This window comes from Oncorhynchus nerka, unplaced genomic scaffold, assembly GCF_034236695.1.
Source record: "Oncorhynchus nerka isolate Pitt River unplaced genomic scaffold, Oner_Uvic_2.0 unplaced_scaffold_1112, whole genome shotgun sequence".
NCBI lineage: Eukaryota > Metazoa > Chordata > Actinopteri > Salmoniformes > Salmonidae > Oncorhynchus > Oncorhynchus nerka.
In genome coordinates this window covers 51162-73598 of record NW_027040211.1, presented here as the reverse complement: position 1 = coordinate 73598, position 22437 = coordinate 51162, and positions in this window count along the sequence as shown.

Below are 22437 nucleotides of genomic sequence, written 5' to 3'. Positions count from 1 at the left end.
GTAGAACAGGTTGTAATTGATATTGGTGGTAGAACAGGTTGTAATTGATATTGGTGGTAGAACAGGTTGTAATTGATATTGATGGTAGAACAGGTTGTAATTGATATTGGTGGTAGAACAGGTTGTAATTGATATTGGTGGTAGAACAGGTTGTAATTGATATTGGTGGTAGAACAGGTTGTAATTGATATTGGTGGTAGAACAGGTTGTAATTGATATTGGTTGTAGAACAGGTTGTAATTGATATAAAACAGGTTGTAATTGATATTGATGGTAGAACAGGTTGTAATTGATATTGGTGGTAGAACAGGTTGTAATTGATATTGATATAAAACAGGTTGTAATTGATATTGATGGTAGAACAGGTTGTAATTGATATTGGTGGTAGAACAGGTTGTAATTGATATTGGTGGTAGAACAGGTTGTAATTGATATAAAACAGGTTGTAATTGATATTGATATAAAACAGGTTATAATTGATATTGGTGGTAGAACAGGTTGTAATTGATATTGGTGGTAGAACAGGTTGTAATTGATATTGATGGTAGAACAGGTTGTAATTGATATTGGTGGTAGAACAGGTTGTAAATGATATTGGTGGTAGAACAGGTTGTAATTGATATTGGTGGTAGAACAGGTTGTAATTGATATTGGTGGTAGAACAGGTTGTAATTGATATTGGTGGTAGAACAGGTTGTAATTGATATAGAACAGGTTGTAATTGATATTAGATATAAAACAGGTTGTAATTGATATAAAACAGGTTGTAATTGATATTGGTGGTAGAACAGGTTGTAATTGATATTGATGGTAGAACAGGTTGTAATTGATATTGGTGGTAGAACAGGTTGTAATTGATATTGGTGGTAGAACAGGTTGTAATTGATATTGGTGGTAGAACAGGTTGTAATTGATATAAAACAGGTTGTAATTGATATTGGTGGTAGAACAGGTTGTAATTGATATTGATATAAAACAGGTTGTAATTGATATTGATATAAAACAGGTTGTAATTGATATTGATATAAAACAGGTTGTAATTGATGTAAAACAGGTTGTAATTGATATTGATATAAAACAGGTTGTAATTGATATTGATATAAAACAGGTTGTAATTGATATTGGTGGTAGAACAGGTTGTAATTGATATAAAACAGGTTGTAATTGATATAAAACAGGTTGTAATTGATATAAAACCGGTTGTAATTTATATAAAACAGGTTGTAATTGATATTGGTGGTAGAACAGGTTGTAATTGATATTGGTGGTAGAACAGGTTGTAATTGATATTGGTGGTAGTACAGGTTGTAATTGATATTGATATAAAACAGGTTGTAATTGATATTGGTGATAGAACAGGTTGTAATTGATGTTGGTGGTAGAACATAGTTGTAATTGATATTGGTGGTAGAACAGGTTGTAATTGATATTGGTGGTAGAACAGGTTGTAATTGATATTGGTGGTAGAACAGGTTGTAATTGATATTGGTGGTAGAACAGGTTGTAATTGATATTGGTGGTAGAACAGGTTGTAATTGATATATAACAGGTTGTAATTGATATAAAACAGGTTGTAATTGATATTGATGCTAAAACAGGTTGTAATTGATATTGGTGGTAGAACAGGTTGTAATTGATATTGGTGGTAGAACAGGTTGTAAATGATATTGGTGGTAGAACAGGTTGTAATTGATATTGATGGTAGAACAGGTTGTAAATGATATTGGTGGTAGAACAGGTTGTAATTGATATTGGTGGTAGAACAGGTTGTAATTGATATTGGTGGTAGAACAGGTTGTAAATGATATTGGTGGTAGAACAGGTTGTAATTGATATTGGTGGTAGAACAGGTTGTAATTGATATTGGTGGTAGAACAGGTTGTAAATGATATTGGTGGTAGAACAGGTTGTAATTGATATTGATATAAAACAGGTTATAATTGATATTGGTGGTAGAACAGGTTGTAATTGATATTGGTGGTAGAACAGGTTGTAATTGATATTGGTGGTAGAACAGGTTGTAATTGATATTGGTGGTAAAACAGGTTGTAAATGATATTGGTGGTAGAACAGGTTGTAATTGATATAGAACAGGTTGTAATTGATATAAACAGGTTGTAATTGATATTGGTGGTAGAACAGGTTGTAATTGATATTGATGGTAGAACAGGTTGTAATTGATATAAAACAGGTTGTAATTGATATTGGTGGTAGAACAGGTTGTAATTGATATTGATGGTAGAACAGGTTGTAATTGATATTGGTGGTAGAACAGGTTGTAATTGATATTGGTGGTAGAACAGGTTGTAATTGATATTGGTGGTAGAACAGGTTGTAATTGATATAAAACAGGTTGTAATTGATATTGATATAAAACAGGTTGTAATTGATATTGGTGGTAGAACAGGTTGTAATTGATATTGGTGGTAGAACAGGTTGTAATTGATATTGGTGGTAGTACAGGTTGTAATTGATATTGATATAAAACAGGTTGTAATTGATATTGGTGATAGAACAGGTTGTAATTGATGTTGGTGGTAGAACATAGTTGTAATTGATATTGGTGGTAGAACAGGTTGTAATTGATATTGGTGGTAGAACAGGTTGTAATTGATATTGGTGGTAGAACAGGTTGTAATTGATATTGGTGGTAGAACAGGTTGTAATTGATATTGGTGGTAGAACAGGTTGTAATTGATATATAACAGGTTGTAATTGATATAAAACAGGTTGTAATTGATATTGATGCTAAAACAGGTTGTAATTGATATTGGTGGTAGAACAGGTTGTAATTGATATTGGTGGTAGAACAGGTTGTAAATGATATTGGTGGTAGAACAGGTTGTAATTGATATTGATGGTAGAACAGGTTGTAAATGATATTGGTGGTAGAACAGGTTGTAATTGATATTGATGGTAGAACAGGTTGTAATTGATATTGGTGGTAGAACAGGTTGTAATTGATATTGGTGGTAGAACAGGTTGTAATTGATATTGGTGGTAGAACAGGTTGTAATTGATATAGAACAGGTTGTAATTGATATTAGATATAAAACAGGTTGTAATTGATATAGAACAGGTTGTAATTGATATTGGTGGTAGAACAGGTTGTAATTGATATTGATATAAAACAGGTTGTAATTGATATTGATATAAAACAGGTTGTAATTGATATTGGTGGTAGAACAGGTTGTAATTGATATTGATATAAAACAGGTTGTAATTGATATAAAACAGGTTGTAATTGATATAAAACCGGTTGTAATTTATATAAAACAGGTTGTAATTGATATTGATGGTAGAACAGGTTGTAATTGATATTGGTGGTAGAACAGGTTGTAATTGATATTGATATAAAACAGGTTGTAATTGATATAGAACCGGTTGTAATTGATATAAAACAGGTTGTAATTGATATTGATATAAAACAGGTTGCAATTGATATTGATATAGAACAGGTTGTAATTGATATTGGTGGTAGAACAGGTTGTAATTGATATAAAACAGGTTGTAATTGATATTGATGGTAGAACAGGTTGTAATTGATATAAAACAGGTTGTAATTGATATTGATGGTAGAACAGGTTGTAATTGATATAAAACAGGTTGTAATTGATATTGATATAAAACAGGTTGTAATTGATATTGGTGGTAGAACAGGTTGTAATTGATATTGATGGTAGAACAGGTTGTAATTGATATTGGTGGTAGAACAGGTTGTAATTGATATTGGTGGTAGAACAGGTTGTAATTGATATAAAACAGGTTGTAATTGATATTGATATAAAACAGGTTGTAATAGATATTGATGGTAAAAACAGGTTGTAATTGATATTGGTGGTAGAACAGGTTGTAATTGATATTGATGGTAGAACAGGTTGTAATTGATATTGGTGGTAGAACAGGTTGTAATTGATATTGATATAAAACAGGTTGTAATTGATATAAAACAGGTTGTAATTGATATAAAACCGGTTGTAATTTATATAAAACAGGTTGTAATTGATATTGATGGTAGAACAGGTTGTAATTGATATTGGTGGTAGAACAGGTTGTAATTGATATTGGTGGTAGAACAAGTTGTAATTGATATTGGTGGTAGAACAGGTTGTAATTGATATTGGTGGTAGAACAGGTTGTAATTGATATTGGTGGTAGAACAGGTTGTAATTGATATTGGTGGTAGAACAGGTTGTAATTGATATTGGTGGTAGAACAGGTTGTAATTGATATTGGTGGTAGAACAGGTTGTAATTGATATAAAACAGGTTGTAATTGATATTGATGGTAGAACAGGTTGTAATTGATATTGATATAAAACAGGTTGTAATTGATATTGATGGTAGAACAGGTTGTAATTGATATTGGTGGTAGAACAGGTTGTAATTGATATTGGTGGTAGAACAGGTTGTAATTGATATTGGTGGTAGAACAGGTTGTAATTGATATTGGTGGTAGAACAGGTTGTAATTGATATTGGTGGTAGAACAGGTTGTAATTGATATTGATATAAAACAGGTTGTAATTGATATTGGTGGTAGAACAGGTTGTAATTGATATAAAACAGGTTGTAATTGATGTAAAACAGGTTGTAATTGATATTGATATAAAACAGGTTGTAATTGATATAAAACAGGTTGTAATTGATATAAAACAGGTTGTAATTGATATAAAACAGGTTGTAATTGATATTGGTGGTAGAACAGGTTGTAATTGATATTGGTGGTAGTACAGGTTGTAATTGATATTGATATAAAACAGGTTGTAATTGATGTAAAACAGGTTGTAATTGATATTGATATAAAACAGGTTGTAATTGATATAAAACAGGTTGTAATTGATATTGGTGGTAGAACAGGTTGTAATTGATATTGGTGGTAGAACAGGTTGTAATTGATATTGATGGTAGAACAGGTTGTAATTGATATTGGTGGTAGAACAGGTTGTAATTGATATAAAACAGGTTGTAATTGATATTGGTGGTAGAACAGGTTGTAATTGATATTGATATAAAACAGGTTGTAATTGATATTGATATAAAACAGGTTGTAATTGATATAAAACAGGTTGTAATTGATATTGGTGGTAGAACAGGTTGTAATTGATATTGATATAAAACAGGTTGTAATTGATATAAAACAGGTTGTAATTGATATAAAACAGGTTGTAATTGATATTGATGGTAGAACAGGTTGTAATTGATATAAAACAGGTTGTAATTGATATAAAACAGGTTGTAATTGATATTGATGGTAGAACAGGTTGTAATAGATTTTGATGGTAGAACAGGTTGTAATTGATATTGGTGGTAGAACAGGTTGTAATTGATATTGGTGGTAGAACAGGTTGTAATTGATATAAAACAGGTTGTAATTGATATTGGTGGTAGAACAGGTTGTAATTGATATTGGTGGTAGAACAGGTTGTAATTGATATTGATATAAAACAGGTTGTAATTGATATTGGTATAAAACAGGTTGTAATTGATATTGGTGGTAGAACAGGTTGTAATTGATATTGATGGTAGAACAGGTTATAATTGATATTGGTGGTAGAACAGGTTGTAATTGATATTGGTGGTAGAACAGGTTGTAATTGATATTGGTGGTAGAACAGGTTGTAATTGATATAAAACAGGTTGTAATTGATATTGGTGGTAGAACAGGTTGTAATTGATATAAAACAGGTTGTAATTGATATTGATGGTAGAACAGGTTGTAATTGATATAAAACAGGTTGTAATTGATATAAAACAGGTTGTAATTGATATTGATGGTAGAACAGGTTGTAATTGATATTTATATAAAACAGGTGGTATTTCATATTGGTATATAATATATATATATATATTGGTGTCTATATAAATAATGAGGGTAAAAAGTGTCACAATAAGTTCTAGCCACATTCTATTTTACAGACAAAACAGTTGCAGAGGTTTATTTATTCAAATCCCTTCTGTTGCAAACCAAATGCTGCACTAGAAGCACGGGGGAATTATGTCTAGATTTTTCTGTCCAGTGGAGATTAGTTTATAAATTGCCTGGCTGGGCTGTGGGACAGTGGAGATGAGTTTATAAAATGCCTGGCAGTGCTGTGGGACAGTGGAGATTAGTTTATAAATTGCTTGGCAGTGCTGTGTGACAGTGGAGATTAGTTTATAAATTGCCTGGCTGGGCTGTGGGACAGTGGAGATTAGTTTATAAATTGCCTGGCTGGGCTGTGGGACAGTGGAGATTAGTTTATAAATTGCCTGGCTGGGCTGTGGGACAGTGGAGATGAGTTTATAAATTGCCTGGCTGGGCTGTGGGACAGTGGAGATTAGTTTATAAATTGCCTGGCTGGGCTGTGGGACAGTGGAGATTAGTTTATAAATTGCCTGGCTGGGCTGTGGGACAGTGGAGATTAGTTTATAAATTGCCTGGCTGGGCTGTGGGACAGTGGAGATTAGTTTATAAATTGCCTGAGCTGGGACAGTGGAGATTAGACAGTGGACAGTGGAGATGAGTTTATAAATTGCCTGGCTGGGCTGTGGGACAGTGGAGATTAGTTTATAAATTGCCTGGCTGGGCTGTGGGACAGTGGAGATTAGTTTATAAATTGCCTGGCTGGGCTGTGGGACAGTGGAGATTAGTTTATAAATTGCCTGGCTGGGCTGTGGGACAGTGGAGATTAGTTTATAAATTGCCTGGCTGGGCTGTGGGACAGTGGAGATTAGTTTATAAATTGCCTGGCTAGGCTGTGGGACAGTGGATATGAGTTTATAAATTGCCTGGCTAGGCTGTGGGACAGTGGATGTGTAGGGATAATTCAAATGGAACTGTTAACAGGCATTTCCATTAATTATCTTGAATAACTAAAGCAATCAACCAATCAGCATCCAGGATTCAAATTTGCTATTTTATAATGAGCGATCTAGTCTGGATTAAACCTCAATTTTAAAGTTTTATCATGTGGAGCTTTAATTTAGATCTCTCTGTTTAACCAAATACTCTGTTTGATCTTTGGCAGGAGAGAGACCAGACTCTCACTCTGACAGCGGGAAGAGTCCTTCAGGGGAACCAGACTCAGAGACGCCCAAACCAGCGAGACGACACCACTGGTCCCAGTGTAAAAAGAGTTTTAAGTGGTTATGGAAGCTGAAAAGTCACGATAGAACAGACACAGGAGGGAAGTCTTCACAATGTTCCCAGTGTGGAAAGAGTTTTACCCGGTTAGGGAACCTGAAAAGGCACGAGAGAATACACACAGGAGAGAAACCTTTCCAATGTGCCCAATGTGGAAAGAGTTTTACCCGGTTAGGGAGCCTGAATGAACATAAAATAATACACACAGGAGAGAAACCTTTCCAATGCTCCCGGTGTGGAAAGGGCTTTAGGTGGTTAGGGAACCTGAAAAAGCATGAAAGAACACACACAGGAGAGAAACCTTTCCAATGTTCCCAGTGTGGAAAGAGTTTTCCACAGTTAGGGAGCTTGAAGGAGCATGAAAGGACACACACAGGGGAGACATCTTACCATTGCTCCCTGTGTGGAAAGGATTTTACCAAGCTAAGGAACCTAATAAAACATACAGAATTACACACAGGAGAGAAGCCTTTCCAATGCTCCCAGTGTGGGAAGGGTTTTACACGGCTAGGGAACCTGAAGGATCATAAAAGAGTACACACAGGAGAGAAACCTTACCAATGTTCCCAGTGTGGGAAGAGTTTTACACGGTTACGGAGCCTGAACGAACATAAATTAATACACACAGGAGAGAAGCGTTTCCAATGTTCTCAGTGCGGAAAGGGTTTTACCCTGTTAGGGAGCCTGAAAAAGCATGAGAGAACACACACAGGAGAAAAGCCGTTCCAATGCTCCCAGTGTGGAAAGAGTTTTACACAATTGGGGAGCTTGAAGGTGCATGAAAGGGCACACACAGGGGAGACATCTTACCATTGCTCTCTGTGTGGAAAGAATTTTACCAAGTTAGGGAACCTAAAAAAACATAAACAATTACACACAGGAGAGAAACCTTTCCAATGCTCCCAGTGTGGGAAGGGTTTTACACGGCTAGGGAACCTGAAGGACCATAAAAGAGTACACACAGGAGAGAAGCCTTTCCAATGTTCACAGTGTGGAAAGAATTTTACGTGGTTAGGAAACCTGAAAAAGCACGAGAGAACACACACAGGAGAGAAACCGTTCCAATGCTCCAAGTGTGGAAATAGTTTTAAAAGGTTAGGGAGCCTGAAGGAGCATGAAAGAACACACACATGGGAGACAGCTTACCATTGCTCTATGTGTGGAAAGAATTTTACCAAGTTAGGGAACCTAAACAAACATGAAAAATTACACACAGGAAAGAAGACTTTCCAATGCACCCAGTGTGGGAAGGGTTTTACACGATTAGGGAATCTGAAGGACCATAAAAGAACACACACAAGAGAGAAGCCTTTCCAATGTTCCCAGTGTGGAAAGGGTTTTACCCAGATAGGGAACCTGAAAAGGCACGAGAAAATACACACAGGAGAAAAATCTTTCCATTGTCCGCAGTGTGGAAAGGATTTTACCCAGTTAGTGAACCTGAAAAGGCACGAGAGAACACACACAGTTTTAACAACGACCCCAGGAGTCGGAAACAGTTCGAAGAACAGAACGGAAAACCGAACAAAAAAAATGAAGAAACAGAAACCGAACCGGGAAAGAAAATGATCTCTACAGTTTTGAAACAATAACCTTTATTTTAAAAGTAAAATATTAATAACGTTCTTTTACAGTAACTAGACTTTAAAAAGTTAATATTCTGTTAACTCATCGACATAATGTTGAGACATACTATACTATTTGTGGCTAAAGCATAAATTGACACTTCAAAAACACTCAAACTTGTATCTCAAACAGACTGTTTAAAAAAATACTATTTCCTCATAGAACATGTTACCTCCCTGCGGAGGATGAGCTGGCCATTCTGTGGTTGGGATACGACCCACACTATTCTGTGGTTGGGGTACGCCCACACCATTCTGTTGTTGGGGTACGCCCACACCATTCTGTTGTTGGGGTACGACCCACACTATTCTGTGGTTGGGATACGACCCACACTATTCTGTTGTTGGGGTACGACCCACACCATTCTGTTGTTGAGGTACGACCCACACCATTCTGTTGTTGGGGTACGACCCACACTATTCTGTTGTTGGGGTACGCCCACACCATTCTGTTGTTGGGGTACGACCCACACTATTCTGTTGTTGGGGTACGACCCACACCATTCTGTTGTTGGGGTACGACCCACACTATTCTGTGGTTGGGATACGACCCACACTATTCTGTTGTTGGGGTACGACCCACACTATTCTGTTGTTGGGGTACGACCCACACTATTCTGTGGTTGGGATACGACCCACACTATTCTGTTGTTGGGGTACGACCCACACTATTCTGTGGTTGGGATACGACCCACACTATTCTGTTGTTGAGATACGACCCACACTATTCTGTGGTTGGGATACGACCCACACTATTCTGTTGTTGGGGTACGACCCACACCATTCTGTTGTTGGGGTACGACCCACACTATTCTGTTGTTGGGGTACGACCCACACTATTCTGTTGTTGGGGTACGACCCACACTATTCTGTTGTTGGGATACGACCCACACCATTCTGTTGTTGGGGTACGACCCACACCATTCTGTTGTTGGGGTACGACCCACACCATTCTGTTGTTGGGGTATGCCCACACCATTCTGTTGTTGGGGTACGACCCACACTATTCTGTTGTTGGGGTACGCCCACACCATTCTGTTGTTGGGGTACGACCCACACTATTCTGTTGTTGGGGTACGCCCACACCATTCCAACACAGAAAAGATGCTTTTAACATATTTATTAAAGAAAAGATTGGAAGGAAAGTATTTATCAGTAATTATAAGTAATTATAAGTCATATTTCATAGAAATCTAGAAACACTGGGAACTTACTTTAATTAAGTTCCAGGCAGTTACAGGGCCTCTCGAGTGGCGCAGCGGTCTAAGGCATCGCAGTGCGAGCTGTGCGCCTAGAGATCCTGGTTCTAGTCCAGGTTCTGTCTCAGTGGTAGCTGTGTCAATAGAGATCCTTGTTCTAGTCCAGGTTCTGTCTCAGTGCTAGCTGTGCCACTAGAGATCCTGGTTCTAGTCCAGGTTCTGTCTCAGTGCAGGTTCTGTCTCTGTCTCAGTTCTGTCTCAGTAGAGATCCTGGTTCTAGTCCAGGTTCTGTCCCAGTGCTAGCTGTGTCACTAGAGATCCTGGTTCTAGTCCAGGCTCTGTCTCAATGCTAGCTGTGTCACTAGAGATCCTGGTTCTAGTCCAGGCTCTGTCTCAGTGGTAGCTGTGTCACTAGAGATCCGGGTTCTAGTCCAGGCGTGCCACTAGAGATCCTGGTTCTAGTCCAGGTTCTGCCTCAGTGCTAGCTCTGTCACTAGAGATCCTGGTTCTCGTCCAGGCTCTGTCTCAGTGGTAGCTGTGTCACTAGAGATCCTGGTTCTAGACCAGGCGTGCCACTAGAGATCCTGGTTCCAGTCCAGTTTCTGTCTCATTGCGAGCTCTGTCACTAGAGATCCTGGTTCTAGTCCAGGTTCTGCCTCAGTGCTAGCCTGTCACTAGAGATCCTGGTTCTAGTCCAGGTTCTGTCTCAGTGCTAGCTGTGCCATTAGAGATCCTGGTTCTAGTCCAGGTTATGTCTCAGTGCTAGCTGTGTCACTAGAGATCCTGCTTCTAGTCCAGGTTCTGTCTCAGTGCTAGCTGTGTCACTAAATATCCTGGTTCTAGTCCAGGTTCTGCCTCAGTGCTAGCTCTGTCACTAGAGATCCTGGTTCTAGTCCAGGTTCTGCCTCAGTGCTAGCTCTGTCACTAGAGATCCTGGTTCTAGTCCAGGTTCTGTCTCAGTGCTAGCTGTGTCACTAAAGATCCTGGTTCTAGTCCAGGCTCGCATTCGTCCACGACCGGGACAACAATGAGGTGGTGCACAATTGGCCCAGCATCGTCCGGGTTAGGGGGAGGGTTTGGCCCAGCATCGTCCAGGTTAGGGGAGGGTTTGGCTCAGCATCGTCCGGGTTAGGGGAGAGTTTGGCCCAGCATCGCCGGGGTTAGGGGAGGGTTTGGTCCAGCATCGTCCGGGTTAGGGGAGAGTTTGGCCCAGCATCGCCGGGATAGGGGAGGGTTTGGCCCAGCATCGCCGGGATAGGGGAGGGTTTGGCCCAGCATCGTCCGGGTTAGGGGAGGGTTTGGCCCAGCATCGTCCGATTTAGGGGAGGTTTTGGCCCAGCATCGTCCGGGTTAGGGGAGGGTTTGGCTCCGCATCGTCCAGGTTAGGGGAGAGTTTGGCCGGCAGGGATGTTGTTGTCCCATCGTGAACTAGCGACTCCTGTGGCGGGCCGGGCACAATGCACGCTGACACGGTCGCCGGGTGTTAACTGGCACGGTCGCCAGTGTTAACTCCACCACATTGGTGCGGCTGGCTTCCGGGTTAAGCGGGCATTGTGTCAAGAAGCAGTACGGCTTGGCTGGGTTGTGTTTCGGAGGACACACGGCTCTCGACCTTTGCCTCTCCCGAGTCTGTACTGGAGTTGCAGCGATGGGACAAGGCTGTAACTACCAATTGGATGTCACGAAATTGGGGAGAATTTAATTTTTTTTTTTAAACAGAATAAAATAAAATAAATATATAGTTTTTAAAGCCAACAAAGGGCAAAGCCCTAATTCTCACTCAGAACTCTCCCAGCTGAAAATGTTTTCCATTGTGTTTTGAGTACCTGCCCCTCCCTCCCACAGAAGCATCATAGCTGTAGCCCCTCCCCCTCAGAAGCATCATAGCTGTAGCCCCTCCCCCTCAGATGCATCATAGCTGTAGCCCCTCCCCCCAAGTTTGATTCAGAAGATAGAGAGATTTTTAATTAGAGAAGAAGGCATTCACTTTTTTCAATGATACTTATAGTTATCACGTTTCACATTGGATGTATTAACTACAGAACAGGTAAGATGTGTTTTTAATGCTAATGTTGGTGTCACTCTGAACACACACTGAAGTTCAACGTTCCTCCATAGAAGCCTCCTCCTCCGTAGGTATAATTCTGTGGGTCTAATTCAGATAATGATACGCTATAACGAGATGCCCAGCTCTTCAAGACAAGCTCCTCCCTCCTCTCGCTCTCTCCGCCCACAAAATGTATGTGGCTTCTTCTTCTTCTTTCATGTAAATAACTAGCTCGCCCGCTCCCATAGCAAGCTGCTCTGTCCACACTGATTGGTGCGGAATGAAAGGAGTTCTGGTTCTAGAATTGTGGTTCCAACCCCTGGGGGTGTATTCATTACGAAACGGGGAGGGACTTATCAGAATTTGGTCCAATAGAAAAAGGGGAGGGACTTATCAGAATTGGTCCAATAGAAAAAGGGGAGGGACTTATCAGAATTTGTCCAATAGAAAATCCGCCCAAAATGGCAAAAATGTTCCCGAATCAGCGAATGTTTTACCCAGTTAGGAAATCTGAAAACACATGAGAGGGAACACACAGGAGAAAAACCTTTCCAATGTTCCCAGTGTGGAAAGCATTTTACCCAGTTAGGGAACCTGAAAACACATGAGAGGTAACACACAGGGGAAGATACGACCTTCCACATTTTCCAGGACACCAACAATAAGATTATAAAGGGAGGGCTGTGTTCTGACATGTGTTTGACTGAGAATTTGTGTTTTTGTTGATGTTGCATGAAATCATGTTTGTATGAAATATTACCACAAAAAAAAATAGGCCTACTTGAGGTTTTTTTTCCTCTCGAGACGAGACATTTTAAAACGTGTATTTTATTTTGATTATGGATTTGGATTCATTGAATAGAAATATGAACCCTTTAGATGTTAATGATTTGATTTGGAAAGTTGTAGATTTTATTAAATAGATTTGAATGAATGTGTATTTCTTGTTTCTAACCTTGAAAAAAACTCGTCAATTTAGACGTTTTGTTTCATTTAATTAATTTGTGTTGTCGTGTTTGTGACTATCATTAAATGTGAAGACTTATTTATCAAATCAGTTCTCTGTGTGTAATTAATGATTTAAACTAATCATGTCAACTTTAATTAACTAGGAAGTCGAGGCACCACGGGAAGATTTTTGTTTATAGAATGTCAATTTCCCGTATATAACTCTTCAGATATTTTTATATATTTTTATATATAATTTTTTATATATTTTTATATATTATTTTTATATATTTTTATATATTATTTTTATATATTATTTTTATATATTTTTATATATTATTTTTATATATATTGTTTATATATTATTTTTATATATTTTTATATATTATTTTTATATATTATTTTTTATATATTATCAAAAACAGTGGCTTATTGTTATTAATTAATTGTTATTATTACCTCATCAGTTCTCATTACTGAACGTCGCAAACCCTTGGATATCTGCACGAAACCCTAAATCACGAATCAACAATATACAAATTGGCTTAATTATTTATTTACTAACTAACTAAATAATCACACAGAATGACATAACAGACAAACAGTGTATATTTGGATTACTACATGATACAAAGAAAAAGTCCCTAGTGGACCAAGCCGATATGACGGCTTGGTAGGCAAAGGAAAGGGGTGGGGACTGAGAAAGAGCGGGAAAGACAACATGGATTCACTACACACAGAGGATAATTGTACTCATGGACATGCTAATGCCGATATGACGGCTTGGTAGACAAAGGAAAGGGGTGGGGACTGAGAAAGAGCGGGAAAGACAACATGGATTCACTACACACAGTGGATAATTGTACTCATGGACATGCTAATGCCGATATGAACATGAACGGCCGCTCATTCTCACACACACACACACATTCTGAAAGAAATTGCGATGTTGTCGTCGTTGTTGTCTCTCCGTTGAAAGCACTTGATCGCCCTGTAGAGTTCATCAGAGTCTCTGGTTAACTTTCCCTAGAAGTCACAATGTCTTTCGTGGTTGTAGGCGGTTAGAATGGGTACTTCAGAGTACCATTCAGAAATGTTCTCATAGGCTAGATGCTTCGGCGGTTGTCAGTATTCTCGTTCTAGGTTTACGTCATTTCTAGCTTCAGACTAGTCATTTTTTTTTTCTAGAATTTGCTCCTTCTTCTGTAGTTTTTTTAAATGTATTTTTATTTTACCTTTATTTAACTAGGCAAGTGCGTTAAGAACAAATTCTTATTTTCAATGACGGCCTAGGAACAGTGGGTTAACTGCCTGTTCAGGGGCAGAACGACAGATTTGTACCTTGTCAGCTCGGGGATTTTGAACTTGCAACCTTCCGGTTACTAGTCCAATGCTCTAACCGCCCCTAGCCTAGTGATCGATAGTCTCAGTGATCAATAGTGATCGATAGTCTCAGTGTAAACCTTTCCAGCTGTGGAGCCAAAACTACAGCTGTATGGTCTATAGAATTGTAGCCATTCCAACGTGGGGACTCTGTCCCGGCGTTCTCTGACTTAATGTAGGAAGTGGGTTTTATACTCTGTGGGAAAAAAGGGGCGGTTCTATGACGTCTGATGTAAAGTATAGACTCATGGGGGTGTGGCCACTGACCAGTGACACTTTTACTCTGTGGAAAAAAGGGCGGTTCTATGACGTCTGATGTAAAGTCTAGACTCATGGGGGTGTGGCCACTGACCAGTGACACTTTTACTCTGTGGAAAAAAGGGGCGGTTCTATGACGCCTGATGTAAAGTCTAGACTCATGGGGGGTGTGGCCACTGACCAGTGAAACCTTTATAACTAAACAAGTATCTCGTTTTAGAAGGCCAACATGACATCTTCTCACAAATAGTTTCATATTCAATCATATGTTTTTACTCAACATTCAGGAAGAAAACGAATAACTGAGACACTTCCAAAGCTACCGTTATTCTGTCCGTCCTTCCTGATGTCACAAAATAAAACACCTTCGACAGGACTGTTCTTTAAATACCCACAATCCCACATTCTCAAAATTAGAAATATTGTTTAAACCTTCAATCTTGGGAAATAGAAGTTAGGTTTATTCCCCCCTCTCTTTCTGCATGACCAGGGGGAGAGAGTCTCTGTCAGGAATTAATGGGAGAGAGAGAATGAGAGAGGGGGAAATATAAGTCAGGTTTATTCCCACTCTCTTTCTGCATGACCAGGGGGAGAGAGTCTCTGTCAGGAATTAATGGGAGAGAGAGAATGAGAGAGGGGGAAATATAAGTTAGGTTTATTCCCCCCTCTCTTTCTGCATGACCAGGGAGAGAGTCTCTGTCAGGAATTTATGGGAGAGAGAGAATGAGAGAGGGGGAAATATAAGTCAGGTTTATTCCCACTCTCTTTCTGCATGACCAGGGGGAGAGAGTCTCTGCCATGAATTAATGGGAGAGAGAGAATGAGAGAGGGGGAAATAGAAGTCAGGTTTATTCCCACTCTCTTTCTGCATGACCAGGGAGAGAGAGAATGAGAGAGGGGGAAATATAAGTCAGGTTTATTCCCACTCTCTTTCTGCATGACCAGGGGGAGAGAGTCTCTGCCAGGAATTAATGGGAGAGAGAGAATGAGAGAGGGGGAAATAGAAGTCAGGTTTATTCCCCCTCTCTTTCTGCATGACCAGGGGGAGAGAGTCTCTGCCAGGAATTTATGACCATAAAACTTGTGGTGGATGAGAGAGGGGGAGCCACGAAAAAACAAACAAAGGACCACTTTGTGACCCCCCCCAGAATGAGAGAGCGGTGGGGAGCCACGAAAAACAAAACAAAGGACCACGTCGTGACCCCCCCAGAATGAGAGAGGAGGAGCCACGATATACACCCAAAAGGACCACGTCGTGACCCCCCCCAGAATGAGAGAGGAGGAGCCACGATATACACCCCAAAGGACCACGTCGTGACCCCCCCCCAGAATGAGAGAGGGGTGGGGAGCCACGATATACAGCCCAAAGGGCCACGTCGTGACCCCCCAGAATGAGAGAGGAGGAGCCACGATATACACCCCAAAGGACCACGTCGTGACCCCCAGAATGAGAGAGGAGGAGCCACGATATACACCCCAAAGGACCACGTCGTGACCCCCCCCAGAATGAGAGAGGAGGAGCCACGATATACACCCCAAAGGACCACGTCGTGACCCCCAGAATGAGAGGAGGAGCCACGATATACACCCCAAAGGACCACGTCGTAACCCCCAGAATGAGAGAGGAGGAGCCACGATATACACCCCAAAGGGCCACGTCGTGATCCCCCAGAATGAGAGAGGAGGAGCCACGATATACACCCCAAAGGACCACGTCGTGACCCCCAGAATGAGAGAGGAGGAGCCACGATATACACCCCAAAGGATCACGTCGTGACCCCCCAGAATGAGAGAGGAGGAGCCACGATATACACCCCAAAGGACCACGTCGCAGCCCCCCAGAATGAGAGAGGAGGAGCCACGATATACACCCCAAAGGGACCACGTCGTGACCCCCAGAATGAGAGAGGAGGAGCCACGATATACACCCCAAAGGACCACGTCGTGATTCCCCAGAATGAGAGAGGAGGAGCCACAATATACACCCCAAAGGACCACGTCGTGACCCCAGGATGAGAGAGGAGGAGCCACGATATATACACCCCAAAGGACCACATCGTGACCCCCAGAATGAGAGATTTATATACACCCCAAAGGACCACGTCGTGAACCCTCCCAGAATGAGAGGAGGAGCCACGATATACACCCCAAAGGACCACGTCGTGACCCCCAGAATGAGAGAGGAGGAGCCACGATATACACCCCAAAGGACCACGTCGTGACCCTCCCCCAGAATGAGAGAGGAGGAGCCACGATATACACCCCAAAGGACCACGTCGTGACCCCCAGAATGAGAGAGGAGGAGCCACGATATACACCCCAAAGGACACGCCGTGACCCTTCCCAGAATGAGAGAGGAGGAGCCACGATATACACCCCAAAGGACCACGTCGTGACCCCCCAGAATGAGAGAGGAGGAGCCACGATATACACCCCAAAGGACCACGTCGTGACCCCCCAGAATGAGAGAGGAGGAGCCACGATATACACCCCAAAGGACCACGTCGTGACCCACCCCCAGAATGAGAGAGGAGGAGCCACGATATACACCCCAAAGGACCACGTCGTGACCCCCAGAATGAGAGAGGAGGAGCCACGATATACACCCCAAAGGACCACGTCGTGACCCTCCCCCAGAATGAGAGAGGAGCCACGATATACACCCCAAAGGACCACGTCGTGACCCTCCCCCAGAATGAGAGAGGAGGAGCCACGATATACACCCCAAAGGACCACGTCGTGACCCCCCCCAGAATGAGAGAGGAGGAGCCACGATATACACCCCAAAGGACCACGTCGTGACCCTCCCCCAGAATGAGAGAGGAGGAGCCACGATATACACCCCAAAGGACCACGTCGTGATCCACCCCCCAGAATGAGAGAGGAGGAGCCACGATATACACCCCAAAGGACCACGTCGTGACCCCCAGAATGAGAGAGGAGGAGCCACGATATACACCCAAAAGGACCACGTCGTGACCCCCCCCAGAATGAGAGAGGAGGAGCCACGATATACACCCCAAAGGACCACGTCGTGACCCCCCAGAATGAGAGAGGGTGGGGAGCCACGATATACAGCCCAAAGGGCCACGTCGTGACCCCCCAGAATGAGAGAGGAGGAGCCACGATATACACCCCAAAGGACCACGTCGTGACCCCCAGAATGAGAGAGGAGGAGCCACGATATACACCCCAAAGGACCACGTCGTGACCCCCAGAATGAGAGAGGAGGAGCCACGATATACACCCCAAAGGACCACGTCGTGACCCCCAGAATGAGAGAGGAGGAGCCACGATATACACCCCAAAGGACCACGTCTAACCCCCAGAATGAGAGAGGAGGAGCCACGATATACACCCCAAAGGCCACGTCGTGATCCCCCAGAATGAGAGAGGAGGAGCCACGATATACACCCCAAAGGGACCACGTCGTGACCCCCCAGAATGAGAGGAGGAGCCACGATATACACCCCAAAGGATCACGTCGTGACCCCCAGAATGAGAGAGGAGGAGCCACGATATACACCCCAAAGGACCACGTCATGACCCCCAGAATGAGAGAGGAGGAGCCACGATATACACCCCAAAGGACCACGTCGTGACCCCCAGAATGAGAGAGGAGGAGCCACGATATACACCCCAAAGGACCACGTCGTGACCCCCAGAATGAGAGAGGAGGAGCCACAATATACACCCCAAAGGAACCCCCCAGGATGAGAGAGGAGGAGCCACGATATACACCCCAAGGACCACATCGTGACCCCAGAATGAGAGAGGTGGGGAGCCACGATATACACCCCAAAGGACCACGTCGTGAACCCTCCCAGAATGAGAGAGGAGGAGCCACGATATACACCCCAAAGGACCACGTCGTGACCCCCCAGAATGAGAGAGGAGGAGCCACGATATACACCCCAAAGGACCACGTCGTGACCCTCCCCCAGAATGAGAGAGGAGGAGCCACGATATACACCCCAAAGGACCACGTCGTGACCCCCCCCCCCAGAATGAGAGAGGAGGAGCCACGATATACACCCCAAAGGACCACGTCGTGACCCTTCCCCAGAATGAGAGAGGAGGAGCCACGATATACACCCCAAAGGACCACGTCGTGACCCCCCCAGAATGAGAGAGGAGGAGCCACGACCATACACCCCAGAATGAGAAGGAGGACCACGATATACACCCCAAAGGACCACGTCGTGACCCCACCCCCGTGACCACGATATACCCCCCAGAATGAGAGAGGAGGAGCCACGATATACACCCCAAAGGACCACGCCGTGACCCCCCCAGAATGAGAGGAGGAGCCACGATATACACCCCAAAGGACCACGTCGTGACCCTCCCCCAGAATGAGAGAGGAGGAGCCAATACACCCCAAAGGACCACGGTGACCCCCAGAATGAGAGAGGAGGAGCCACGATATACACCCCAAAGGACCACGTCGTGACCCTCCCCCAGAATGAGAGAGGAGGAGCCACGATATACACCCCAAAGGACCACGTCGTGACCCCCCCAGAATGAGAGAGGAGGAGCCACGATATACACCCCAAAGGACCACGTCGTGACCCCCCCAGAATGAGAGAGGAGGAGCCACGATATACACCCCAAAGGACCACGTCGTGACCCACCCCCCAGAATGAGAGAGGAGGAGCCACGATATACACCCCAAAGGGCCAGACATGTACTAGTCTTCAAACTAAAGGTGTATGAAAAGTGATGCGTTGTTCTGATAACATTGATAAGATATGAAGAAGACACTTGCTGCCTCATCGATCTTCTCAAATGTATTAATCCACCATGTCGGAGGAAGTCCTCTGACCAACAGAGGCAGCACCCTCTGCTTGTCTGTATGGGGTGGTCACCAGGTAGGAAGATGGAATGGAAACCCCAGAATGAAAGGAGAAACTGAGAATAGCCAGAACGATGTCTGGTTCTTTTCTTTTGAATCTGACAGCTCCCTTTAGCCCAGTTGTAACATTAATGCCAACAACATATAAGTGAACGTGTAACTCTGGATAAGAGCCCTAAATGACTTAAATGTAAATGTAAATGAAGAAAACACAGGTGCTGATTGTAAAAAGCATTTGATTGATGCACATTTTATTTATTTTTGTCTGAATAAAAATCAAATGTGGAACGCCGCTAGTACACGTTCATTATATACACTGAATTTACAAAACATTATGAACACCTGCTCTTTTCATGACACAGCCCACCTACACAAGCTACTTTATATTCGTAAAATATTCCAATCAGATTCCCCCATTAACCCATTAGTATAGGAGGTATTCAGAAAGTATTCAGACCCCTTGACTTTTCCCAGATTTTGTTACATCACAGCTAACATTGATTCAATGTTTTTTCCCCTCATCAATCTATACACACCCTATAATGACATCACAATACCCCATAATGATATCACAATACCCTATAATGACATCACAATACCCCATGAATCACAATACCCCATAATGACAAAGCAAAAACACCAATATCACATTTACAAAGTATACAGACCTTTACTCAGTACTTTGTTGAAGCAACCAGCGATTACAGCCCTTCATGGGTATGAGGCTTCAGCACACCTGTATTTGGGGAGTTTATCCATTCTCTGCAGATCCCACCCATTCTTCTCTGAAGAGTGTCTGGGCCACTCAAGGGCATTCAGAGACTTGTCCGATTTCCCCTCGAAATGTCCCCTCGTCTTTATATACAGTATTTGAATTATTTTATTTTTAAAAGTCAGTCTTTATCAAGGGTGTCAATAACTGAGGAGTTTATTTAGATCATATCTATTTATCTATTTATTATATCTGTCCATCAACACTTGTTGCTCTTTTACGTGTTGATATAATATTCTTATTTGAAAAGAGTTTCCCTAAACTGCTTTATAATATTATAATTCAATGAAGAAGAAAAAAGTGTTCCCTCCTCAAGTTGCTTAACATTTGCTAAAAATATAAGTGTTCCCTCCTCAACTGCGTTTTCCTCCTCCAGACCAGATGGCGATATGTGTCTTTCAGGCGAACTGTGACGTATAATCTCTGGAACGCTTCTACAACAGCAGTCGCCTCGGTAGTCAGCAAAGTCGGAACATTCAAGTTCTTTAACACTTCCTGGTTTAATGCCAATATGTTTTAAAATATGAAAGAACTACACGTTGTTGCAGGTGTCTGATTGTAACAAGCATTTGATTGCTAATGCTAATGAGCTAACATCCCCGACCATGAGTTTTTGTCTGAGAATTGCTTGACCGAGAAAGGAAATCTCATAAACTGTTAATGTCAAAAAGAAGTAGAAGGTGAGGCTGTTACAGTGAAAGAAGGAAGAGGCTTTCATGAAAGAGGAGGATGATGTTACAGTTTTTGTAATGAAGGAGGAGGATGGGGAGATACAGTGAAAGAGGAGGAAGACGTTTTTAGTGAAGGAGGAAGAGGGGGAGATTACTGTCACATGTAACTGGAGAACAAACACAGTAAATACAGTGAGTACTTTTATCTAAAACCACATTGATCTGATTAACACACAAGCTACTTTATATATTGTAAAACAAATCAAATTGTAAGTGATTAACATTAGTATACTGGGTATTCAAAAGTGATTTACACTTGACTTTTTCCCAGATTTTTTTTTACAAACACAGCTAACATTGTCTAGTATTCTACTTTATATGATTCAATTGTATACTTCTCAGTGTATTGAAACAATACCCAGTGATTCTACACTTGACTATGTTGTTCTTTCAGATTTTGTTATGATATTCACAATACCCTATAATGTTTTTTCATTCAATACACCCTATAATGATATCACAATACCCCATAATGATATCAAAGGTGTTGCAAAATGACAGATTTTGTTCATAATACTCCCAAAATGATTCAAATCCCCAGTGATTCTATCATTTATTTTACAAAATACAGACTATGTTGTTCTGTAGGTATTTTATATCCTCCAGTGATAAATAACTGACTCACATTTATACAGTTGACTTCTTTAGGCTTCACTTTGTTTGTAACAGTGTACACTTGACTATGTTGTTCTTTGGCAGCGATTAAATTCTCTGCAGATCCCACCCATTCTTCATGGCACACCTGTATTTGGGGAGTTTATCCAATTCTCTGAAGATCCCACCCAGTGATTCTCACTTGACTATGTCCACTCAAGGGCATTCAGAGACCCGATTTCCCCTGAAATGTCCCCTCTATGTTGTTCTTTATATAGCAAAGTATTTGATTATTTTATTTTTGATATCATTTTTTCTGTAGGTTTTTATCAAATGTCAATAACTGTAGGAGTTTATTCTATCTATTTATCTATTTATTATGTTCTAAAACTAATCCATCAACACTTGTTGCTCTACAGTGTTGACTATCTTTTATTTCTGAGAGAAAAAAAACGTTTCCCTACACTTGCTTTATAATATTATAATTCAATGAAGAAGAAAAATAGTGTTTGTTCAATGTTTTTCTATTGATCCTATATTTATTACTGAACTAATTTATCTAACACTAGGCTCTTTGTAAAATCAAGTGTTGATATTTTTGTACGTGCTGATATAATATTCTTATTTAATGAAGGAAAAAAAAAACGTTTACCTTAAACTGCTTTATAATATTATAATTCAATGAAGAAGAAAAAAAGTGTTCCCTCCTCAACTGCGTTTTCCTCCAGACAGCAGATGGATTCTACGCGTTTATAATTCAATTTGTTAGTCCTCCATAAAATGACTATGTTCTTCTGGCGATGTTTCTAGTGATTATAATTCTGGGGAGGTATTGTTTATAATATTAAAGTCGAACTCAAGAACAAGTGTTCCTTCCTTTAATTTGCCACTTGATTCTTTG